The 26,402-nt window shown below is 44.4% G+C and overlaps 1 protein-coding gene, 1 long non-coding RNA gene and 1 pseudogene across 3 annotated transcripts in view; 2 read left to right on the top strand and 1 right to left on the bottom strand.

The window, feature by feature from the left end:
* Positions 1–26,402, top strand: part of LOC123377191 (LIM domain containing preferred translocation partner in lipoma) — a 498,276-nt gene that overhangs the window by 50,612 nt on the left and 421,262 nt on the right. Inside the window, exon 1 of one of the 2 annotated variants that reach the window (XM_045029745.1) lies at positions 26,003–26,021. The exons of the other annotated variant lie outside the window; for it this stretch is intronic. The gene's annotated coding sequence lies outside the window, so the exon portion shown is untranslated. Of the gene's footprint in view, positions 1–26,002; positions 26,022–26,402 lie in introns of those variants that run through there. 2 annotated transcript variants of the gene reach the window in all.
* LOC123377192 lies at positions 11,157–26,172 on the bottom strand. The gene is made up of 4 exons (XR_006582123.1): positions 25,794–26,172; positions 25,422–25,519; positions 20,571–20,681; positions 11,157–11,328 (listed from the first exon to the last, which is right to left on the bottom strand). It is a non-coding gene; the product is annotated as an uncharacterized LOC123377192 (long non-coding RNA).
* LOC123378121 lies at positions 12,779–12,891 on the top strand (annotated as a pseudogene).

Consider the following 26,402-nt stretch of genomic DNA (forward strand, 5'->3'; position numbering starts at 1 on the left):
TGCTTAGACTATAGGGGGTGACAAGACCACAAACCAGGTGACATGGCTAGAAAGACGCAAACACTAACAAGTAAGATTTTTTTTTCTTTATGTACATCAGAGGCAGTAAGCCTGCCAAACAGTCGGTGGGGCCACTGGACAGCAGAGGTGCTAGAGGAGCACTCAAGGAAGACAAGGCCACTGCAGAGAAGCTAAATGAATTCTTTGCATCAGAAAGGCAAGGCAGAAGATGTGGGGGAGATCCTTACATCAGAGAGATGATTTTTGGGGGACCAATCTGAAGTACTGTCACACATCAATGCCTAAGTAGAAGAGGTTTTGGAACAAACTGATAAATTAAACACTAATAAGTCACCAGGGCAAGATGGTGTTCACCAAGAGTTCTGAAGGAACTCAAATATGAAATTGCAGAACTCCTAACTGTAATATGTAACCTATCACTGAAACCAGCCTGTGCCCCAAGACTAGAAAATAGCTAATATCATGCCAATTTTTAAAAGGGCTCCAGAGAAGAGCCTGGCAATTATAGGCAGATGAGCCTGGCTTCAGTACTGGGCAAATTGGTAGAAATATAGTAAAGAACAGAATTATCACCCACTTTAGATTAACACGATATGTTGGGGAAGAATCAGCACGGCTTTTGTAAAGGGAAATCATGCCTTACCATTCCATTAGAATTCTCTTATGGTATCAACAAGCATGTGGACAAGGATGATCCAGTTCATTTATAGTGTACTTGGACTTTCAAAAAGCCTTTGAGATGGCCCCTCACCAAAGGCTGCCCTGGAATAAGAGGGAAGATCCTCACATGGATCAGTAACTGGTTGAAAGATAAGAAACAAAGGGTAGGAATAAATGGGCAGATTTCAGAATGAAGAGAGGTTCCCCCAAGGACCTGTGCTGTTCAACATATTCGTAATCAATCAGGAAAAGGGCCGGAACAGTGAAGTGGCAAAGTTTGCAGATGATGCAAAATTACTCAGGATAGTTAAGACCAAAGCTGATTGCAAAGAGTTACAAAGGGATCTCACTAAACTGTGCAGCAACAAAACGGCCGATGAAATTCATTGTTAAGTGCAAATAATACATGTTGGAAAAAATAATCCCACCTATGGATATATAATAATGGGTTCTAATTTAGCTGTAACCGCTCAGGAAAGAGATTGTGGAGTCGTCATGGATAAGGCTACGTTTTAGTCATGGGTATTTTTAGTAAAAGTCACGGACAGGTCATGGGAAGTAAACAAAATTCATGGCCTGTGACCTGTCCATGACTTTTACTACATACCCGACTAAAACTTGGGGGGGAGGTTTGCCCGGGGTGGGGATGGTGGGATGCTCAGGGGGAAGTTGTGGATGCTCAGGGAAGGGTTGAGGCCCGGGGGGTGCCACGGGTGCTGGGAGAGGGGCAGTTTGACAGGCCTGGCACAGGTTCCCTACCTGGCTCCTGGGAAGCGGCGAGCGCCAGCTCCTAGCTTCACATGCTGCCTCCACCCTGCCCCAAGTCCCAGTTCTGCAGCTCCCTTGGCTGGGAACCACGGCCTGTGGGAGCTGCAGGGGTGGTGCCTGCGGGTGGAGTCAGCACGTTGAGCGAGGAGCTGAGGGAGGGGAGTTCCTGTCGTCCTTCCAAGGAGCCCCTCCAGGAAGCACCACCCCACACTCCATCCCTGCGCCCCCCACCCCCATACCCAAACTCCTGCTGCTGGAGGGTGGGGGGGCCGAGACTGCAGCCACCCAGGGGTTGCCCAAGCTGCTCAGGCGGCTCCCGGGCCAGCCGCATGGGCCGCTGCAGAAGTCACGGAGGTCATGGAAAGTCATGGAATCCGTGACAAACACAGAGCCTTAGTCATGGATAATTATCTGACAACTTCAGCTTAGGGCACAGTGGCAGTCAAAAGTTTAACTGAATTTCAGGAACCATGAGGAAAAGGATACGTAATAAGATAGAAAATATCATACCACTGTATAAATCCACAGTGCACCCACACCTTGAATAATGCATCCATTTCTGGTCACCCCATTTCCAAAAGGATATAGTGGAGCTGGAAGACGTTCAGAGAAGGGTAACAAAGATGAACAAGAATATGGCATCGCTTCCATACGAGTAAAGACTAAAACGATTAGGGACTGTTCAGCTTAGAAAAGAGATGACTAAGGGGGGGATTAGGATAGACGTCTATAAAATCATGGCTGGTGTGTGGAGAAAGTGACTAGAGAAGTGTTATTTACCCTTTCCAACAATACAAAACCAGGGGTCACCCAATGAAATGAATAGGCAGCACATTTAATATAAACAACAGGAAGGGCTTCCACACAATGCACAATTAACCCGTGGAACTCATCGTCTTGGAATGTTGTGATGCCAAGAGTATAAATGGGTTCAAAAATGAGCTTGATAAGTTCAGAGGATAGGTCCATCAATGAGGATAGTTGCCAAGATGGTCAGCGATGTAGCTCCATGCTTGGAGCAACTCTAAACCTCTGACTGCCAGAATCGGGGAGAGAAAGACGGGTGAATCTCTCCAAAATTACCCTGTGTACACTCCTCCTGAAGCTCTGGTACTGGTCACCTTTGGAGCCAGGATATTGGGCTAGATGGCCCGTTGGTCTGACCCAGTATGGCCATTCTTATGTTCTTGATAGATGAATAGCTGTTATAGCAGACACACCTACAGAGAAAAAAGAACAGGAGTACTTGTGGCACCTTGGAGACTAACACATTTATTTGAGCATAAGCTTTCCTGGGCTAGAACCCACCTCATCGGATGCATGCAGTGGAAAATACAGTAGGAAGATGTATATACACACAGAGTACATGGAAAAAAAATGGGTGTTGCCATACTAGCTATAATGAAAGTAATCAGTTAAGGTAGGCTATTATCAGCAGGAGAAAAATAACTTTTGTAGTGATAATCAGGATGGCCCATTTCCAACAGTTGACAAGAAAGTGTGAGTAACAGTAGGGGGGAAATTAGCATGGGGAAATAGGTTTTACTTTGTGTAATTACCCATCCACTACCAGTCTTTATTCAAGCCTAATTTAATGGTGTCCAGTTTGTAAATTAATTCCAATTCTGCAGTTTCTTGTTGGAGTCTGTTTTTGAAGGTTTTTTGTTGGAGTATTTCAACTTTGAGGTCTGTAATCGAGTGACCAGGGAGGATGAAGTATTCTCCGACTGGTTTTTTAATGTTATAATTCTTGACGTCTGATTTGTGTCCATTTATTCTTTTGTGTAGAGACTGTCTGGTTTGGCCAATGTACATGGCAGAGGGGCATTGCTGGCACATGATGGTATATATCACATTGGTAGATGTGCAAGAGAACGAGCCTCTGATAGTGTGGCTGATGTGATTAGGTCCTATGATGGTGTCCCCTGAATAGATATGTGGACAGAGTTGGCAACGGGCTTTGTTGCAAGGGTAGGTTCCTGGGTTAGTGTTTTTGTTGTGTGGTGCGTGGTTGCTGGTGAGTATTTGCTTCAGGTTGGGGGACTGTCTGTAAGTGAGGACTGGTCTGTCTCCCAAGATCTGTGAGAGTGATGAATCGTCCTTCAGGATAGTAGATCCTTGATGATGCACTAGAGAGGTTTTAGTTGGGGGCTGAAGGTCATGGCTAGTGACGTTCTGTTACTTTCTTTCTTGGGCCTGTCCTGTAGTAGGTGACTTCTGGGTACTCTTCTGGCTCTGTCAATCTGTTTCTTCACTTCAGAAGGTGGGATTGTAGTTTTAAGAATGCTTGATAGAGACCTTGTAGGTGTTTGTCTCTGTCTGAGGGGTTGGAGCAAAAACCTGACACCTTCAGAGGTGTCATTTGGTCCAGGAGGATAGACTGGGGGTCAGTGACTCTATGACCCAATTTCCTTATGTCCTGATGCTTCCCTGCCTGTTCACCACTCTGATAGGCTTTGCGTGTCGTTCTTGTGCTCCCATCTGAAGTTTACACTTTGCCAGAGGCTGGCTGCGAAAGTGATGGATACTGAAGACCGAGACAGTCAGGGACATGTACTAGCTGTATTGAACATGGCCACTTTGATCTGGGATGGGACATGTCACTTATTCTAACTTTTAGAGATTGGAAAGGTGACCTAATAGACACCCCCTTCAGCCCATTTCTAGGGCACTCCTCTTGATGTTCACTTCCATGTTGTTTATTCAGTGCAACACATCGGTGATTAAAAAAAAATTGTTCTGCAAAGGTGCATGTTGTAGCTAAGGAACACTGAAGGTTTTCTTCTCTCTGTGCATCAGTTTGTCCATTGGATGGTGAACAAAAATATAAATGCAAATATAGCAGACAGTAGGTTCAGAAGCAAACCTCACTGTTGAAGTGCAAATGTGACTGCAAGTTCTGGGGCTGCAGCAGCATGAATGCAGTTAGTCTTCCCAGTGCAATCCCACAATACTCTTGCTTAAGCTTCACAGGCAGCGCAGGCCACTGGGTCTCTCACCTAGCAATCCACTCACGTACTGGTTTTGTGCGGGCCTGGAGACAGCCAAAGCAGTACTCAGCTGGACAAGTATTCATCCTGTCCTCAGCTCCTGTGACGGTCAGGTTCGAGAGCATCCAAGGTGATGCTGTGTCCGGCCCTCTATCTGGCACCTTCAAGGGAGCAAGAAAGGGCACACAGACCGTGCAAAATAAAACTTTCTGACTGTGCAAATGATCTCTTTATTTAATCCCATTGGAAAAACGCCAAGGACAATGCAGTCTCCTTAGTCAGCAGCCACTGCACGCACGCAGACGCTGGGAATTCATCTCTCACTCACACCCTAGCGTTTTTGTGAACTTCAGAGGTGCTCGGTTACTGTAGTAATGAGGGTCGTGATTGAGAGGGCCACTGTGTTCCAGGCAACTCGTGTACTCCTGAGGTTTGAAAGAGAAAGGGACACCAGTTAAGATACACAAGAAGGCTCACTTCCTACCACCACGTATATCGCAGATCACCACCCGCCTCACTGCCATAAACCAAGTACACCCTGTTTCCTCCAGCCCTAACCCTCTGCATTAGTTGCGGGAGGGGGATGGAGAATTTGCTGTGCCACATGGAAGGGTCTGGAGAGACGTTCTTACCCTGGGTTCGGGTGATGACTCCTCTCTCTGGATCCTAGAGGACACAGCTTGAAACGAGCAGAAGAAGCTACACAGCAGTGATTGAATAAGTGACAATAAAACTATGCTCCTTAATCTCAAACAGTGGCACTCGACAGTTCTTCCTTCCTTCCTTCAAAGTCAACCTGGAAGTGAATCAGAGGAAGGCTGATGTTCTCTGCCATGGTGTGTGTTAGAGCATAACAGGGTATAGCCCCTCCCACGCACAGACTCTTGGGAAGGACAGAGCCGTTTGAAGGAAGCAACGGAGCAAACCAAAAACGGGAACAGGTGCAGACACATGTTCTATTGTGTAGCCTCTCTGGGGAGCTGAACTACAAATAGTGGGGCAGGTGTGCTAAACCCTAGGCCACACAATGGCGGCAGGGAGTTCCGTGTGGACGCAGTATGATGAGTCCACCCTGCCGGCATGGCCTGCCTGGACATGCCACAGTGTTGCAACATGCACTAGTTTTGTTGCACCAGTGCAATTATTCTAGTGTAAACAAGCATTGGGAGGTTCCATGGTGATTGTCTTTCACCTCCTTAGAGAGACTGTGGTCAAGGGCATTTTGTGGGGGGTCTTTTCAGTGTGAGGTAGACCCCCATCCACTCGGAATTGGGCTGAGCCCGCTAACTTGCTTCACTAAGTGAACATTCGAACTGGACAACCAAAGATAAAAGTTCTGTGATCCCATTGACAACCCCCTGAGCCATTCAAAGCCCTGCTAATTACTGTTCCTAACCTTCTCCAGTGCCCTATGGATGCTTAGTAGCTGTTCAGAACAGCACCACCTGCAAATTCTACCTGGGTGGTGCACAGACAGCATGGTGATGAGCTGCCAGGCTCAAGAATGAGTTACAAGATGCTGATCTTATCGCTGATCTCTCCAAAATAACCTTCTCCCAAGGGAGAGAAGAATGGAGAGATGGAGACTGCAGATGCTTTGTCCAATTGCGCAAGTGTGTAATCTGATATTGCTGGTTGGCATTTGGAGAACAGTGATACAGGGAAGATCGGGGGAGGATGTTGCAACCTACTTTTTGCTGGTGGTGGAAGAAGTTGCGAAAAAGCCCTAGGAGAAAATAATAAACCAAGGGTGTAGCTGGAGAGAGTGCTGAATTCAGAAGCCTTTGCATAACATATAGCCAACACGCACAAAGACCAGGTGCTTCCGTGCTGTCTTTCCCATGTGATTGTGACTCAAGTGCCAAATTTAAAAGGGATATATAACTGTCTGCTAATTATGTAGTTATGCAAAACAGGGTGATATATAAGGAGCAACCAGATCATTCTTCTGGTTGTATTCTGATCAGCTGATGCATTCAGGAAGGGATTTCCTCCTGGTCTCTTTTGTATAGAATTGCACAGCTAGAAGCAATGTGATGGCTTTTGGTCTCCCTTTGAAGAACAAGGCATCTGCAACGGTCAAGGCAGGAGACAGGACTAGATGGTCCAACAGTCATATCTCAGTCTGGCTGGTTTTCTCCGACGTAAAATTGTTCTTTATAGGACGCAGGCTGTAAATGGACCAGTGTATGAATATTTTAGGTTCTTTCTCCTTGTTTTGCCTAAAATAGAAAACAGCTTTGCTTTTCTATTCAATGCCAAACATGGGCATACCGTGGGGACACCAGAAGCTCCAGCAGCACAATGAGAGAGGCTGAATCAGCATTGCTCTTGTGTTGAAAAGAAAATATATTTACTACTCCTTTGGGGTGTTTTGTATGCTGGACTAAGAGCAGCAGTTCCCCCGCCTTCAGAACTATCTCCTCTTAATTGGCTCTGCTGGCTGTTCAGCCTGTCCGCAATATCTTGATCTTTGACCAATGTAGCTGCTTCTCTGTGCTGTCCCAATTTTCTAAGCTTGTTTTATTTTTGACAGGGAAATCCTGCTCCCAGGATGTTCTTGGGATCTGAGACCACGTCTCAGGCCCATCAAACCTCACAGCACATTTTGTGTAGTATTTTGCCTGTTCTTCCCTCCTCACCCCACCCCACAAAAAAAATCAGCATTGTGTTGATTCAGCACTGTGTGACGGTGTTGCATCATGAAACACGATGAGACGTTAAGATGTGGTGACACCATGAGAATGGCGTAGAGAGGAATAACCCAACTTATAAGTCCTAACTCCAAGAGGAGCGTCTCCGTGGCTTCGTAGCATTACTAGACCACCTACTGTCTCATTTTTTATTTAAATGTTGAGGTCGCCTAGCATCCAGTTGTCTTTTTATAAACTGAATTGGCTTCCCATCTTTGAGTTAGAGCTAACTGGAATTGCCATGTCACTTTCCTTGCCTAGTAAAATTTTTGTTCTTTGGAAAGAAGACAGGTAGAAATGCAAACTATTATTTCTTGTCATGCTGAAAAGATGCTGGGTGGCTTTCCTACAGAAATGAGGCAGAGTCTCTTTTGCAAGGCTCTTTAGGAAGATAGGGGTTACAATATGCAGAGTGGCCAAGGTGCTGCCTGGCTGAGTCCGGTTGAGCCATTATAAATCAGCTAGCTTCCTTGCAGATAGCACAGTCTTCCAGGCAGTCTTCAGGAAGGATTTAAAGGTGGAGAGGGTAGGAACTGTCTGGATGAGCTCAGGAAGGGTTTACCATGCATGGGGGGCAGCACAGGGAAAGGCATAGAGACGTTTGTGAAAATGAGCATGTATAAAAATGCTGCAACTCTGCGAATGCAGAGGCAGGATTTGGCCACTTGTGGATGTTATGGATAACTATGCCAGAAAGGAGACTTCCTATGTTCACTGACATTAGCCATCCACATATGGTGCCCCATTTCTGACCTCTGCTCCTGCTGTCTGCACCGTTTTACAGCCACATGCGACTCTCAAGTGCTCAGAAATGAGTTTCCCTACAATATTTTGACATAACGTTTTCATTTTAATAGCTTCACTACACGAACCATGTGCAGTTCTATGGGGAGAGGCCATTTTTCAAAGGCTTCTGCTCAGACAGTAAAAAGGGTTAAAACCGATTAGCATTTTGACTTGCATCAGTAAAATCGTACTGGAAATACAGTAGGGACTAAGCGTGCTGCTCCTGTTATATTTGCCTGACAGTGCTAGGAATCTTGCATAACTTTGCTTTCTTTGCTCTTCACCATAAGTCGTTTCACTTCTTGATCAAAAGTTCTAGCAGATCTCACGTGAATAACTCCAGCCTAAGGGGGCGCTAGCAAATCGTTATATAATTGAGCTGTTTGTTCTTTAGTTTGTTTCTACAGCATCATAGAATTCTTTGATACTTTCCAGTCAGCGTAATGACAGAGGTACCCACCACAAAGATTTCACACTCTAATTTAGACTTGACACCGGAAAGAGAAGGTAATAACTAGTGGATAGTGGATGGGAATGTGAGGGTTACCCCAGTGAGAGGTCATGAACTGAGCTTGTTATGTGCACATCATGTTAGATCTTCTACCACATGTATGGTGGTTTCTTGAACATCCATGCACAGCAAAGAGCGCTTTGGCTTTTAATGAGAGATTCTGCCTTGAAAAGTGCTGCACGCTTGGTGTAGTGGGTTTCTGTGACTTCTGTGCTCTGTTTTCAAGTGTAAAGATGTTTTTTTTTTTAATTGGGCCTGCAAATTCTGCCTCAGATCTAGCTGTCAAGCTGGGTTTATCCTCCCCATGCATCATCACTGCTTAAGTCTTGCCTACACACAAGCTCACATTGGTTTAGTTAAACTGGTTTGGTGCAAAGGTCTGTGTGGACACTCTTATTTTGGTTTCAGAGTGGCTTACTACTGTTTAGTTTTAAATCAGTTTAAACTGAAATAAGCCTGGTTGGAACTAAAGAAAGAGGGTCCAGATGAAAGGGGGTCCCCAGGAAAGAGGGAGTCTTTTTCACTGGTGTAACTAAATATGTTTGAAATTGAACCTTAAGTTAAACAAATGAAACTGTGTGTGATGGGATTCCTGGGGTGCAACCTGAACTGTGGGACAGCTGAGCCCTCTGTCCCACCAACCTGGGATAGCCCTCTCATACTGTGATAAGCTCCAAACCTCTGGCAGACATCCACAGGCAGGGATGCGCCCAAGTGAGTTACATGAATGCTTCTCCCAGCCACTCGTGAACCAACAACAGAGAGGCGACAGCCAATTCCCCCCAGCTCCCCAGCCTTGCTCCCGGGGCTGTACCGTCCTGCCCTGGTCAGAAGCCTGAGCAGTGTAAGTTCATTAAGTTCATCACTTCTACAAAGGAAAGTGAATGTGCCCCAGCCTCTGTAACCTGAGCAGATTTCCCAAGCACTTCAATCAAACCGCACTGTTTTAGGTAAAATATAAAACAGATTTATTAACTACAGAAAGATCGATTTTAAATGATTATAAGTAGTGAGCGTAGAGATCAAAGTTGGTTACCTGAGAAATAAAATCAATTCAGAGTCTAAGGTCTATAAACTAGACAGGATTTGAATCAAGCAGTGTCTCACCCTGACAGTACAAGCAGGTCACAGATCTTTCATACCCTTCACCCGCTCCTGCCCCAGCCCACACCCCGCACCCAAACTCCCTCCCAGAACCCCTCCTGTACTCCAACCCCTGCCCCATGCCAGAGCCTGGACCCCAAACCCCCTCCCGCACCCAAACTCCCTCCCAGAGTCCTGGGCAGGTGTGTGTGTGTGGGGGGGGGCACGGGATTGGACCATTCTGGGCACCACCAAAAATTATACAAATCTGTCGCCTCTGAACAAGAGCTATTCCAAGCCTATGCCTCTGATGGGGTTATACAGGAATAGTAAGAACACAGGCCTGGCTTTTATTAGAGAAATAGCACCGTGGTTTGACTGAGCTACGTACGCCAGTGCTAATCTCTAAATTAGACGCTCTCTAACTAGTTTAAGCCTCATTTAATTCAGTTTAGTGTAATTTAGTAATTAAGTAATTGGACTTTTAATACCGGTTTCATTGCTAGCTTACTGAGTAACTGTGGCCAAATCACCCAAGCTAGTGATGCTTCTCTTACTCACCTGTAAAATAAAGGTAACAGTATTTTCCTGTGTCTCAGGCCTGTTGAGGCCTAACTAATATTTGTAAAGTGACAAGTATGAAGGTTATTCCAAAGGAAGACGTAAGACAAGAACTTGAGTCCTCGTGGCCCCAGCCCTGTGTTAAGTCATCGTGGCCGTGTGGACTCTGTTGATGGCAGATCTCTGCTTTAGATAAGGTTTGTACCAAGGGGCCAAGCAAGTAGAACGGGTTGAAAAATTTCGGACAGACCAGTGCTCCATTGGCAAACGCTGATCCAACAAAACTGTGAAAGGTGTTGCAGGATCGTATTGGTGGTGACGACGTCGCTGATGGAAACATTACCCAATTGCTTAGTTTTCACGTTATCCTTTCGACTGCGCTGCTGTCACGCTTTGTTGCTTCTGTAGGCAGAGCAAACTGCATACAGCAGGGGCTCCTGGCATCCCTCTGTTCCCCACCATGAGTTCCTGTGTGCCCGCTTCCCGTTCCCCTCTATTTGAGGGACTTGCTGTAACCCCCATTCCTCCCTCATGCCAGGGGTTCTGTGTGCCCCCACTGCCCCCAGCCCCCCATGCCAGGAACTCTGTGGTACCCCCCACTGCCCCCAGCCCCCCATGCCAGGGGCTCTGTGTGTCCCTACGTCAGGAGCTCTGTGGTACCCCCCACTGCCCCCAGCCCCCCATGCCAGGGGCTCTGTGTGTCCCTACGTCAGGAGCTCTGTGGTACCCCCCACTGCCCCCAGCCCCCCATGCCAGGGGCTCTATGGTACCCCCCCCCACTCCCCCAGTCTCCCATGCTAGGGGCTCTGTGGTACGCCCCACCATCCCCAACCCCGCATGCCAGGAGTTCTGTGGTGTCCCCCCCCATATTATATAAGTAATAGAAACTATAATGAAGCATTTGGATGAAGTTATTTCTAGATTTCTGAAATGACCTTTTTTGGGAAATTTCCAAGTTTCTACTTTTTGCCCCAATGGGGAGGAAAAGAAATTTCAAAACGTCAATTTCCCACAGGACGGAGATGCTGAGATTCTATTAGCTCTACCTGCAAGTCAAGATCCGCTCACCTACAGCACATGCATCGGTGTATCCGTTATAACAATCCCCCAGGCAAAGAACATGTGACGGTGTTAGGCTTTAAAAGGGATGTCCCAGCGGTTCTTGACAGACAGATTCTCCCAAAGGAAACAATGTCCGAGTAACCCAGCATGCAGGGCTGTTCTCAGGAGGTGCCTCAGCCAGAGTCCAAGGGAACTGAATGTCAAGACATAACATTATTAAATTAGAGGTTATATAACAAGTCTTATAGCGAGGAAGCTCTTTGGTTCTATTAACAAAATCCTGCATTACTGACATGGCTGGTCTCTAAAGAAAACAAGGAATAAAGAAAAGAATGTTTTTATCCTCCCCCTAGCTTAAATCCCCTGCCATTTTGAGATGTGTTTTCCCATACATAACACCATCTCTGGCTGGTCTAACTACAATTATAAAGCAAGCAAACAAGGGAGTAATCTCTAAAATTACATCACAGAATGTTCAGCCTGATTGTTTTAAAACCTCAGTGGTGTTAGTTACAGCTTTTTGTGTCTGAAGAATTTTATTCCAGGGTCAGGAGGGGTTTCTGTTACCAAGAGATCATTCCTACGTATCAAGCTCTGAGATTTGCTCCTCAAAGGCCCCTGTCCAATAAAGATGGTTAGGAACCAGCTCCCCTGATCCGAACGCCCCCGAACTTTGGGAAAGCTCCTAACAGGACCAAACATTCCCTCTTGTCCTCTATTTTTAAAATGGGGACAATGCTACTTCCCAGGGTGTTGGGAGGATAAATACATTAAAAAGATTGTAAAGCATTTTGAGATCTACTGATATAAAGCACTTAAATAATAATGAATAATGCCTATTTCTTATAGAAGAGTCTCTCTTCATAACCCATAAGGTGATGCATCAACCTGAAATGGGTTTAATTAGAAGTTGGGATGGATTTTCATCACTCTCCTCCTTTCCACTGTTAGAACGCTGAGGTTTTTCTCATGCGATCAGTGGATGTTGGAAATGCCACGTATCACAAATGGAATATTTTTATTTAAAGGGGGGGAAGGGAAAGAGTAAATTTAGGTCTAAATATCTAATCCAGCGGTCCCCAAACTTTTGAGAATTGCCCCCTTACTCCTGTCTGCACCCCCCGCAGAGCTGGGGCTGTGGCTCCAGGGGGGAAGGGTATGTGGACAGAGGTAAGGGGGTGGAGGCTGGGGCCAGGAACAGAGCCACAGACAGTGGCTGAGGCTGGCACAGGGCCAGGAGCAGAGCTGCATTGAGGCTGGGGTCAGGCCAGGTGCGGGGCTGGGAGCCATGGATGCAACTGGGGGCGGGATCGGAGCAGCTTTGGGGACCTCTGATCTAATCGATCGTTTTGATCTCACACTTGTGACTGTGGCAGTTGAGTGCCTGATGTCAGGGAGAGAATGCTTTGCATTTCCAATACACTTTTCAAGCTGTACTGGACTTCTATGGTGCATCTTCACCCCACAATATTGAAACAGGATGATGATGATGCATCATCGTGTTGTGGGCCAACATCCTCCCATAAATGTCATGATGGGTTAATATAGTGTTGTTGTAGCCCTGTCAGCCCCAGGATATTAGAAGAACAAGGTGGATGAGGTAATATCTTTTACGGGACCAGATTCTGTTGGTGAGAGAGACAAGCTTTTGAAAGCCCAATAAAAGATATAGACTAAAATTGGAAGGATACAGAGAAGATTAGCATGGCCCCTGCGCAAGGATGAGACACAAATGTGTGAAGTGTGATCACCATGTCTCTCTATGATGGGTTGATGTCATTTTTGCCTCCAAAGAGCAAACGGGAAAAATGGTGGCCCCTCTTGGTCTTTCCAGCTAAACAGGCCAAATTATGCCTGGCCCGGCATTGGATGCTCAAAAGAGGGAAGAGAGGGCATGCAAGAGTCCCTTATCCTCCAACGTACCAGCACGTAAGACGTAAGGGTCAGGTGCTGGGGAGTACAGGTGTAGCAAGTCATGCTTTTACACTGGAGATCTCCACAGCTAACAGCATGAGCTGCTATAGTTTGAGCTAAAGACCCGGGGCTCCTCGACTGGGCCTGTAACAGACTCATATAATAGATTCATAGATTCCAAGGCCAGAAGGGACCATTGTGATCATCTAGTCTGACCTCCTGCAGAGCACGGGCCATAGGACTTCCTGAACTAATTCTAAAGCAGACCTTTCCGAAAAAACATCCAGTCTTGATTTTAAAATTCTCAGTTATGGAGAACCCACCACATCCCTTGGTAAATTGTTCCAAGGACTGTCAAAATGTTGTGCCATATTTTTAGTTTGAGTTTGTCTTGCTTCAACTGCTAGTCATTGGCTCTTGTTAGACCTTTGTCTGCTAAGACTGAAGAGCCCATTATCAGTTTTTCTTCCCCGTGTAGGTACTTAGACTGTCATCAAGTCATCCCTTACTCTTCTTTTTGTTGAACTAAATAGATGGAGCTCCTCGACTCTATCACTGTAAGGCATATTTTCATCTGCGGAATGGGCACAGAAGTGGACCTGTAACACACACGGGACAGTGGGTTACACAAGGTGCATGTGTGGGTGACCAGGGTGGCCTGGTGTGCTGGTAGGTCCCAGCAGGCATTTCTGGGTAGGGAATGGCCCCGTCTCCCAGTGCACACCAGCAAGCAGCTGTAAAGATGAGTGCAGACCACAGCTTTCCAATGGGTGTTGCAAGAGGCATGGCATACACTGGTCTCCTCTGGGGTCCAAACAGGAGTTAGGGCTTCCACAGTCATCCTGCCTCCTTTTGTTCCTCTCCTGAGCACAGTGATCCCTCCTCCTCCAGTGAACATATCCATCACGTCACCCCTTAGCTCACTAACCAGGCCAGACAGATGGAATTCCTTTGAGATGAGGAACAAAGAGGTAACAGAGTATGATTCTGTTGGTTGCAAACACCTGATGCTCTCAGCTGCAATTAATGAGTGTCTCAGCTTTTCCTCCTTTACAGGGAGGGAAAGATGGTTTCCCTTTACTCTCGCATGTGAATTGTGTTGAAATGGATCTTAACCACGGCTTCATGACATTATCTGAAGGGGGCAAGATCCCAGAGAAGGAGAGGAATATTTCAGGGTGGTTTCAAAAGGTGGTTGAACTAGGAGTAACCAGGTAAAATTTACAAGGACATTTTCAGATGAATGTCATAAAATAATTGACAGCTCTTATAGACTGGTCTCCCTCGGAGAAGATAGAAGCCCCATCACTTGAGCCATTTAATCCTCAGCTAGGCAAAGCACTGAGAATATACTGTAGCAAGATGGATAAAAATTGATTTAAATTAAATACAGGGTTTTTTATTTAAATTAAATACAGGTTTATTTTTTAAAACATAAACCTATTTATAATTTAATTTTGAAATTGGCAACCTATATTAAGGCCTACATTTAAATAAACATTATAAAAATTAAGTAGTACGTTTCCTGCCAAGTTTTAAAGAAAGTCTGACCACTGAACTGGTAGAAGTCACTGGTTAAACACCTTAAACTCATTTGCTGAAGTGCTAAATCAGCTTTTGACAGCAGTAGTCTTTTCTGCAGCTGCATAGAATATTTTTTAATGTGTTTATTCAATTAGCTCACTTCAATAACTAAGGTCATTCAAAGTTGAGAAACCAATTTGCAGTTGAAAAAGCAGGAATGCTTCTTTTCTGCTTCCAAACTATAAATAAAAACTAGGTGTGAAAGGATGAGATCTACCAGTTCTAAAACCTTGAATGACATGCTGACCAGAAACAATCAGTTCAATTCATTAACTACAGATACTTCCTTTGTTTAATATATCAGTTAGTTTTAAATGCAAAACATGTTTTGATAAACAATTTTTTCTTATATATTGAGCACATGTAAGGTAGTTTTATTTAATTACAAAAAATGAGAATGCTGTTCTTGTGCATTTTTAATTGACTTTGAATTTCTATCCAAATAGAGCTTGATACAAATCATAAGTAAAAAATATTAATCATCATCTACTAAATAAGAAATGTGCCATTCACCATTTTCTAACAAAATAAAAAATGTAAACGTTAAGAATTTACATATATGTAAGTGGAGCTATATAATTCTTAAATGTGCATAGATAACATAGTGTATCCTCCTGCTTAACAAAGAGAGTAAGACAATTTAGTGTAAAAGCTAAATTTAATTGCAAATCAACATGGTTTTAATAGTTACCAACCCACAAGAATCAACCTTTCTTTCGGAAAATAACTGAAGTACAAATACAAAATATAGTTAAAATCAACTATTTAAATGGTTTCCTGCTTGCTTATTGAAATTGATTATTTAAATCAATACACCCTGCACTGTAAGAGAAAACCCTGCATTAGCCAGAAAGGGGTGTGGAATGGATGGACAAGGTACAGTAGAACCTTGGAGTTACGAACAACTTGGGAATGGAGGTTGTTCGTAACTCTGAAATATTCATAACTCTGAACAAAATGTTGTGGTGGTTCTTTCAGAAGTTTACAGCTGAGCAGTGAGTTAATACAGCTTTGAAACTTTAGTATACAGAAGAAGAATGCATTATAATTTATTTATAATAGCCTTTTTTTAGTAGTTTATGTTTAACAGAGTACTGTATTTGCTTTTTTATATTTATTTATTTATTGTTGCTGCCTCTGCTTCTGCCTGATTGTGTACTTCTGGTTCCAAATGAGGTGTATGGTTGACTGGTCAGTTCATAACTTTGGTGTTTGTAACTATCTTAATGTTCTTTTTCTGTCTCTGTTTGGTGATTCTATTAATACACCTGTTCCAGGCGATGCGGGATCTTGACAACTTGCAAGAAATGTCAATGGTGGGTTGGATGCAGTATTGTAGCTGTGTCGGTCCTAGGATATTACAGAGACAAGGTGGGTGAGGTAATATCTTTTATTAGACCAACTTCTGTGTGAACCAATACAAGATCTTACCCAACCAACCATGTCTCTCTAATGGTGGGTTGGCAAAGTTAGCTCTCCGGGATGTATCTGAAGATGGAGGGGATGAATGGTTAAGGCTCCTGTGTGTTCCCCATTTGCTCATGCTGATGATGTCATCTCAAAGACTGGAAATTTAGCCAGTCAGCAAATGAAACAGAAGACAGGTTTCAAATGGATCAGAAGGAATTGTCTAAGGGCATGGCTAAACTTGCAGATGTAGAGCACTGGGAGTTAAACCAGCCTTCGGAGACCGCAGCAGGGAAAACGCTGCCGAGTGTCTACACTCTCAGCTGGAAGCGCACTGGCATGGCCCCATTAGCAGCTCTTGCAACAGCCACAAAGAGCAGTGCATTGGGGTAGCTATCCCAGCCTGCAAGTGGCTGCAACCTGCTTTTCAAATTTCAGATGGGGTGGAGCGTGACAGGGAGTGGGTTGTGTGTACGTGGGGGGAGAGAGAGAGTGTCAGCATGCTGTCTTGTAAGTTCAGACAGCAGCAGACCTCCCTCCCCCCACCCCGCCACTCTTTGACTCACTCACTCACAGCAAGCAGCATTCCTTTGTCCCAGAGCAGATAAGCAGCCAGCTGTCAGAAACAGAGCTTTGAAAGGGCATTTCCGCATTCCTACAGGATTCCTACAGCGAGTTCAAAACAATGACAAGAGTGGCCACTTGACTTAAGGGGATTATGGGACGTTTCTGCAGGCCGATCAGAGTGCAGTAATGCAACACCTCGTTCACACTGGTGCCGCGGTGCTCCAGCAGGGATGCAGCAAATGTTATTCCTCTCACCGAGGTGGAGTACCAGCAGCGCTGTAGCCACGGAGTCAGAGCGCTCTATGTGCCTTGCCAGTGTGGACGGGGAGTGAGCTAGTGGGCCCAGGGCTGCTTTAATGCGCTGTAACTCGCAAGTGTAGCCAAGCCCTAAGAAATGAAAGAAATAACACGAAGCCCCAGCCCATTGGGACGAATACCTTGCTCCTGGTTGATTCAGGAAATGTTTGTATAGCTACGATAGAACTAATGGCCATTGAGAGCTGTCTCAGGTGGAAAGATTTAATCTCTCTGAAGCATCCAGAATTGTAATATCTGGGAGGATGCTGGTAACCAATCAGTCCATGAAAATGTCAAGCAAGGCGATACTTAGCTTTTCTATTGTGCTTCTTAATCTGTGGCTCTCAGTGCTTCTCAGAGGAAAGTTTATTTTGTGATACAAGGTTTACCACATTTATTTGCTTACTCACTAATTCCCAAATGGTCTCCCATTCATTGGAGAAGGAAGGTCTTTTGGCTCAGAGCACAGAACTAAATGTCAGAAAGTTGGGATTCTATTTCTAACTCCATCTCAGACTTTGTGACATCAGGCGAGTCATTTATCTCTGTGTCTCAGTGTTTCCATCTGGGAAAATATTGACATATTAGAGTCTAATCCCCAGTCATGGATCAGGCCCTATGTTATTTGTTCAGCTGTCTGGCCTCAGAGTACTGTGTGGCTTGATTCATTGTTGGCAAAGAGCTTTGAGATCCTTGGATAGAACTTGCTATGTAAGTGCAAAACATTATATATATGCACTGGAGAGATTCGGTTGTACTAGCTGTGACAAATGCGAGGGTGCTCTTTAAAAATGATTAATATTGTGACAGGCCCAGATTCTAGTGTGGATGGATATTTCACCCTAGGGGGCTTGCTTGGGTGGCTCTTTCTACTAGTCACCTGATCGCTTACACTTGAGTGGTTATGGGAAAATGCCAGAGCGTGTAGCATTAATGGCTCTAGTCTGCTCCCCTTGGGGAGCACCAGAACCATTTTGAACAGGGTGAGTTGGAAAATGAGAACAAGGCTGTGTCCTACAGACAAACGGGAGGCCCTGGCTTGCTAGGAGAATGTAAACTGGTTCTGTTCTGTTCCTGTAGCCGAAGGAGAAAGCTGACCTAACTTAGCTTGCAGCGAGATGCAAGAGTAGCTGAGACTAAATATGCAGGTCGAGTGTGTGTTTGCTGCAAAATCTTTCTCTCTAATGCTTTCTTACAACAACTACAGGAATGGCACTAGCCATTCTGCCTCCCAAGATGGAAAATATTTTCAGTGCCTGCCCAGCCCCGCGCAGCTGAGGGGAAAACCAAGTCACAACTGGCCAACTGGTGGAGTTTTAAATACAAAAAAAAAAGCCAGCTAATCAGAGCAGAAATCCCCTGGAAGTTGACACCCAGCACGACCACCCTGCTTGCACACCCCTAGAATCAGCCATCACTGCTAAATAAAACACACGTATGTTTTAGGAAAGCTGTGGGTCACTGTCCCTTACCATGGGTTCTGAAAAGGAGGAAACACAGGTACTTCAAACCCAGGGAGGCCTGCAGGTTGACAAGCAGTAGGTATGCTGGGAAATCCCAGTCTGAGAGTGAAAGAACTGCCAGATTCCACCCTATGGCAGGTAAAGGCAAGAGGCCAAACATCGGCCTGCTAAACCCCAGGTTGTGAGTTCAATCCTTGAGGGGGCCATTTAGGGATTGGGGCAAAAATCTGTCTGGGGATTGGTCCTGCTTTGAGCAGGGGGTGGGACTAGATGACCTCCTGAGCTCTCTTCCAACTCTGATATTCTATGATTTACAAGAAAAATTAGAGGAGCCAGACCTTGCATGCAACTCTGTACAGACCACTAGTCCACAGTAATAATGAGACTGATGTCAATTTCCCTATTTAATTTGCATATCACGGTATGGCGGTCAATTAGTTAACTCTTGCATTCAAGAAGTCAGCATGACTGTATTGGAATGATGTGCCTTTTTATATACATTAAAAAAAATGTATGTGCATCCTTGACAATGGTATGTCATGTAACCAATTTAGGCCAAAGAGTCGGCACTGGAGAATGTGATACTTTACATTTCTATCAGACTACTGGGATTGCTCCCAAGTTCTTTAGGGTTCTATATTGCGCACATCACTGCAATAACTGTGTGTCAATGTTTAAAAATTAAAATTGAAGGGAAGAAAAGTATACTGAAGTGTCTCATGTTACCCGCAAGACATTCACTGAATCATTGAAATGTGAGAAGGAAGAGTGAGATTAAGCAATCTCATCTAGTTCCCTGGTAATTCAGGTTTTCCCCTCCAGTACCTGTCCAAGTGTTGCCTTCACTCTAGATTTAACTGTTAGAAGGGATATGGGGCTTTTACTTCAATACGGGTAGATATACTTACCATTAATGAATGTATCCTACCAAGACTCCTGAGAGGTAGGGAAGCATTATCCCCATCTTACAGATTGGAAATTGAGGCATAGAAGGTAAAACTTGCCAAGGTGCCTAAGTCACTTAGGTACTTTGGGAAATTTTACACAGCAAGGATAAGTGACTTGCCCAAGGTCCCACAGTGGTTCTATGGAAGAGCTGGGGATTAAATCCAGATCTCCTGAGTCCCAGTCAGTGTCTTAACCACTAGAGAAACATCCTTTCTCTTCTTGCTGTCTGGTTTCCATTATCCTTTCTTTTAATGTTAGTCTGGTATCCTAGCTAAAACTTTTCTGCCACCTAAAGGCCTTTGCCTCCTTGGAGTTTTGCACCCTTCAGATGTTTGTAGGTGACAACTGAGATTTTGAAAGTCGTATAAAGGCTCTGGGCACTCTATTGGCATCTTTTAAAGTCACAAGGCAAGTCTCCTTTCTTCATCACTTAGCCAAGATTACGGCTTTAGCTCTCATAATCATTCCCCACTATCATTCCCTCTGGCCTTTAGTCATGCTCTCCCCGTGAATTCCCTCCAGCTTGTCAACAACACTTCTCTGGTAAGGAGGCGTCCAGAACTTGGATGCAATATTCCAGTTGTATTTCCACCAGAGCCATACAGAAAGGCTTATTACCTCCCTGCTTCACGATGGGCTCCCTTCATTCATGCAGTCCAAAGGTCACTGGCCTATTTTGCAGCCCTATCAAACAACTCCTGTCTAATGTATAGTCCACTACCACCTTTACATCTCTTTTATCCAGATGCATCCTTCCTATTTGAATATTCGTTTCAGATTTTTCTCCTGTCAGATTGATTCATTTGTCTTTCACTAGGTGGAATCTGTTTTTTTAGCCCATGTTTCTGATTCTCTCCCCCCTGTGTCTGTGTATTATTCCAGTCTTCTCTAGTACGTACAGCTTCTCCACTTTAATATCATATGTGAATTTCATCAGTGGGCACTCTTTGCTCATAAAGATCCAATCTATATGGCCATACACATTTTTTCTACAACTGTTTGTTTACTTAAAGCACAATCTCAGAAGACAGACAAAAGAGGCAGTATCAAATGTAATATTAAAAAAGTATTCTCACCGGGGCAATGAATATGTGGGCTCTGGACAAGGGAATTCCTTATGGAAATAATAAAAGCCATTCCTTTAATAAATACAGAAGCTCTGTCCAGTTTTACTGCCTTCTGAAGGTTCTTTTTCAGCATATCCACTAAAAAGATACCAGATTAAATAGTAGTTGTCTATTTCATGGCTTCTCACATAGGTAATTTTCTCCGCTGACAACACATCCAATGTTTTCCAGAGCCAACGTAGGAATTCTGGTGCTTTTTTTGTTGTTCTTCCAACAAGCTGTGACTGTTCATCTTGCTGCTGCTAGGAGAAGACATATGATTAGTACTTTCAATATTTTCCTTTCCATTCTCATTGGGGAGGCTCAGAGCATAAAAAAATAAAAATAAAAATTGCCCAAATCATTTGTGTCAATGGAAAATAGGGAGGGGAGGAGGGAACCAATGTCATGCACTTGTGCGTTTTTCACTGTTACCTTCTTCAAAGAATTTGATCCTGGTCTTACTTTTTCCAAAACAAAACATGCAACTTGTAATCATCAAAATGTGGAAGTGAGATACTTAAGTAGAATATCCATTAAAAATATGCAGAGAAAGGGAATTACAGAGAATGTAGCAATCTGCATTAATTACTTAAACCCCACAAAACCCTGGTGGGGTACCCTTTTTTCAGGTTGGTAAACTGAGGCCCATGGAGGCAGTAACTAAAATAGGCTGAAAAACGTAATGAAAGTTTTTAGCTAAATTTTAGTTGATATTTTTTGTTGAAATTTCAAATGTTGATTGAAAAAAATTGTCCAATGTGAACATTGTTGACCAGCTGTGGAATGACTTGCTCAGGCTAACACAGTGAGTCATTGGTAAAGCCTAGAATCTAGGATTCTTGGCTCCCAGTTCCCTGATGGCATCACTAGACAATATTGACTTAGGCCCTGATTTAGTAAAACACTTATGCACATCATTTAAATACTGAGATTTATCCTTAAGTCTATTGAAGTCAAATGAATTAAACATGTACTTGGGTGCTACCACTGAATTGTGGCCTTTATGTTTTCACAACACAAACATTAACTAAAACAAACAGTAAAGCTCCAAAAGAATGCAGGGTAAGATAGATGGATGGATGAAGATTGAAATGATGCCGGGTTAGTTTATATGTAAAGAGTCATTCAGAACTGTAGGTATCAAAAACTGTGGCTGACAGCAAAATGCCAGGTTAGTGCGGATACAAGTAAAATTGAAGGTGAGAATGAACCATGTGGCTCATGGGTAGATACAGAGATGCATTCTCACGTGCTGGTAGGTACCATCTCTAGTACCCAAGGAAAGAGATGGGGATATAAACTAGAGATTGCAGCACATCAGATCAGTGAAGGATCCCACACAGGCCTGGCTCACATTCTTTGAATGTCAGTGACCTGTATTAAACGTCAGTCTGGTGAGTGCCTGGCATACAGACACGCATGTCTGCCAAAAATGGGAAATGACAAAGCTTTGGTGTATCCTGGGGTCTTCCAGCCGCTTTGAAACAAATGGCAAATGAACATCTATCTTTAAACTGGGAAAAGTCCCCTCTTCTGAAGTGACTTGAGCTAGTGGAAGGGTCTCAAGCTGTCTCCTTCGCAGCCCACTGGCACAGTCAGTACTCATCTTGCTGTTCCCCGTCTCTTCGGAATAGCATCTTTCATGATTGCAGCACCCACATCAGTGCCACTGCTGAGAACTCTCAGATTCTGGACATGCTCCCAGGGAATCCCCCTTAAAACCTGAAATCTCAAACCTATTGCAGCAGATTCCAGAGTTAAAAAAAAAAACCAACAAAAAACAAAACCCATCACCAAATTGCAATGGATGAATCTCAGAAAACCTCAGAGGTTTGGTTCAGAGGAGCCTCCAACTGATCTAATGCTCATCAGATCCTCTCTTGGTTGAAAATTAGACTGAGACTCTCACAAGAACTGGCTTCTTATTGTGATTTTCAGTCCTGCCATGGCTAGCCCACAGGGGAATTAATTCACCAAGTCAACAACTTCTCTTACGCTTTGGGGCGTTTCAGTGGAGATGGGAATAAGTCCAAGCTCCAGAACGGGATCTGACTTTGCAGCTCAAATGTCTTTAAAAGGACTGCAAGCACCCTGACATTCTGGAAGGTTTGGGTTTCAAACACCATGTTCTGGATGGTTGAAGTTGGAGCTTTGCTTATGTGTCCCATTGTCGAAGCCTGAAGTCTGGATCTGGGGCTTTGCTTTAGGCTGATCTCAGTCTTCCACCTCTTGGCCAGGCCAAGCACAAGAAAACAAAATGCTACATACACTTCATGTTTCCATGTGGTACCGAGAGCTGAAGTGACTTAAAGATCCCTTTATTAAATATTTGTTCCCCCTGTAGATGTTTAGACTGTAATCAAGTCACTCCTATTTCAGTATCATTGCTGAGAATAGGCCACTTCCACCTTAATTGAATTGGCTCGTTAGCACTGATCCCCCACTTGGTAAGGCAACTCCCATCTTTTCATGTGCTATAGTATATATTCTACTTACTGTTTTTTTCACTCCAGCATCCCATGAAGTGGGCTGTAGCCCATGAAAGCTTATGCATAAATTTGTTAGTCTCTAAGGTGCCACAAGGACTCGTTTTTGCTGATACAAACTAACATGGCTACCACTCTGAAACCTATTGCCTATTGAGTGGCTTACGAAATTTAAAGCATTTTATATCCTTTTTGGAACTGAATACATTTTATGGCGATGGCCCTAGCCTAGGCACTATCTATTACTAAAATAAATAACATTTACAAACTCATAGACTTTAAGGTCAGAAGGGACCATTATGATCATCTAGTCTGACCTCCTGCACAATGCAGGCCACAGAATCTCACCCACCCACTCCTGTGGGTACTGAGAATACATTTCTTGACAACTTTAACTCAGAGACCCGACCCTTTTCACCCCCACCATCCTGCGTACATTTCCACCACTCGAGCTAACGCAACTCAGTTCAAGAAGTTTGATTCTGACTGTATGCAAAGCAATTCTCCCTATTCCAGATTTTCTATTTTAAAGTGGCTGGTTTCATGATCAAAGTTTGATGTTCTGGTCATTATAATGAAATAAGAATATATTCACAATTTCTCACTAAAGTGATAATGCTAGTGAGTGTTAGACATTAGGCACTGGACAGGAAGCCAAAGATGTAGTTTCTATTTCTGTATCCCTCAGACTTTTTGTGACATAACAGCAAGTCACTTACACCATCTCTGAAAATGTGGGTCTTAACCTCCTTATACCTCAGTTTCCCCATCTATAAAATGGAGATCAGAATATCTAGCTAACTCTGTGTGTGGAGCTCGGAATCTGGATGAATTAATATTTGAGATTTTTGAGGGAAATACCTATAGGCATTCAAAGTAGTCTTTCTTCTGTCAACACAATATGGCTAATTGCACACACTTAATGGATAGGGAAGAAGTAGGTTTGGACAAGCAGCAAAGAAAATATTAGATCTTTGGCTTCCATTGCAACATTACGCAGAGAACACTCCTTGCTATTTAATCTCGGGCCAAACCATTTATTTTAATTTTAAGACACTTTTCCCAGACACTGTCTGATAAGTGTCTAATAAGTTTGTGTTGTATAATGCAAGTTCCATTTTAGATTTATGTAAAAGATTAAGCAAAGAGAAAACACTGAAATCCTTTGTCAATGTGCTTCTCTTAAGTGTTGTTGCAGAATCAGGGCTTTTAACTTAAGGCTAGAAGGGACCATTGTGAAAATCTAGTTTGACCTCCTGTGGTAATTCCAGTGGTTAATTACCTCATTGTTAAAACAAAACAAACAAACACATGTTATGCCACATTTCCAGTATGAATTTGTTTAGCTTCAATTTCTAGATGTTGGATCTTATTCTGCCTTTGCCTGTTGGATTAATAGATTCCAAGGCCAGAAGGGACCATTATGATCGGCTACTCTGACCTCATATAGAGCACGGGCCAGAGAACTTCCCCCAAATAATTCCTAGAGCAGGTCTTTTAGAAAAACATCCCGTCATGATTTAAAAATTGCCAGTGATGGAGAATTCACCGTGACCCTTGGTAAACATTACTCTCAATGTTAAAAATGGATGCTTTATTTCCAGTCAGAATGTGTCTAGTTTCAGCTTCTCTGCTAGACTGAAGATTCCTTTATTAAATATTTTCCCCATGTAGATATTTAGACTGTAATCAAGTCACCCCTTAAGCTTCTCTTTAAATACATTAAAGAGCCCTCTACTATCTGAAAGTCTTCAAACTCCCATGCCCCCAAACCCATCCGTTAATCCCTGTCTTTGGCCATGATTCTGCAAGGTGATCTATGTAGCTGGACCCTCTGCTGGCACAGCAGTCTATCCATGTAGATCACAATGCAGGACTGGGGACTTAGGGTGCAAACTCCTGCTCTCCAAGGGCTGTGAAACAGTGACAGATGGAATGACGGAAATTTCAGAAAGTGATGAGTGAGATTTTAAACGCCTCTTGAAAGCGCACAGCAAAATCCTTTGTCGGCAGAGGGAGATGCTTTTAAAGTGCTTCAAAATACATCCAAGAATCTTTCCAAATGTGCCAGGCTTGGCAAGTTTGCTCTCCCCAGTCCTCGTGCATTGCATCCCTTCTGCCTTGCTCCTCTCAACTGCAATACCAATGTAACCCCCCTTGCAATGAAACTGGAAACAGCTAATGCCTAAAGACAGACCCTCATCCAAACTATGTGCTTGAATTACAAAAAACTGTAACAAGCACAACTGAAAGAGATTAGAGGAAAAATTCCCCCCTTCTTTCCCAGTTTGCATCCTTTGCACAGTTAACAGCTCTTTGTGTAGAGTTCGTTTCACTGTTTCCCCTGTACAGTCTATTTTGTGCGGGTTTTTCACACAACAAATTTGGGGAGAAGAGAAAAATAAAGTAATATATATAAATATATGGAAAAGTACCAAAAACTTGGCAGGGGGCTTTGGGCAGGTGTAGAACCTAAAACGACTTTAAACTTTTTTTTTTTAAACTGATTACCTTTAAGTTGAATGTGTCTCTCCGTGTAAAAAACTGAGGCCCCAAATCCTGCAAAGATTTAAGCACATGCCTGGCTTTGCGCACAACTGCTTACATTCCTAAAGATGTAAACACATGCATTTAACGTTTGCAAGACCAGGCCCCACAGTGGGAATCTTAAATAAGTAATAATAAAATAAGCCCCTCTACCTGTTCCTATCCTATCTCAGCAGCCTTCTCAGTCCAGCCCCTGCCATGCAGTGCAACCCCCTCCTCTCGCAGTGCAGGACACCACCCTTTTCTACCTCTGCCCCCTTGGCACTGCAACCCCCCCCTTTCCCCTCCGTGTGTCTGTCACTCCCGGGCAGTGCAGTTGCACTGCCATCCCCATACCTTACATGGACAAATCTGCCTTCGGGGAAAGTCAGGAATTTGGGCCCTTGACGTCAGCCTGCAGCGCTCTGGGCAAAGCCCGGGAGCCCGGGGGCAGAGGGGGAGGCACCAGCCCGGCTGCGGGAGCTCGGCAGAAGTTTCACTTTTTGTTTTAGGGGCTTCCCTTGACTTTCCCTTTGGTTTCAGACCCTCGGATTCCTCCCCCCAGCCCGGGGCCAGGAGTGAAAGGTAAGAGGGGTGGGATTGGGTGCAAGGGCGATAGGGGGCATGCCGGGGTGAGGAAGGAGGGCACAAAGGGGTAGGAAGGAGGGGGGCCACCACAGGCCCCTTGGGAATATTTTGGGGGGCTGCCGCCCATACAGTATCATAGAGAGAGAGAACAGAGGGGCCCCTTGAGCTGCAAGCAATTGCTTAGTGGGCTAGAGCCGGATCCGGGGGGCGGAAGGGGTGTGTGTGTGTGGGGGAAATACAGGGGATGTGCCAGCCGGGGAGAGATGGGGGGATGGGCAGAGGGGGGCAGCAGGGAAGGGACATGGGGCAGGATGGGGGGTCTGCCAGGGCAGTGGGGGGGGATGGGCAGTCAGGGGGATGGGGTAGAGGGGGGTGGGG

Source organism: Mauremys mutica, chromosome 9 (assembly GCF_020497125.1).
Source record: "Mauremys mutica isolate MM-2020 ecotype Southern chromosome 9, ASM2049712v1, whole genome shotgun sequence".
NCBI lineage: Eukaryota > Metazoa > Chordata > Testudines > Geoemydidae > Mauremys > Mauremys mutica.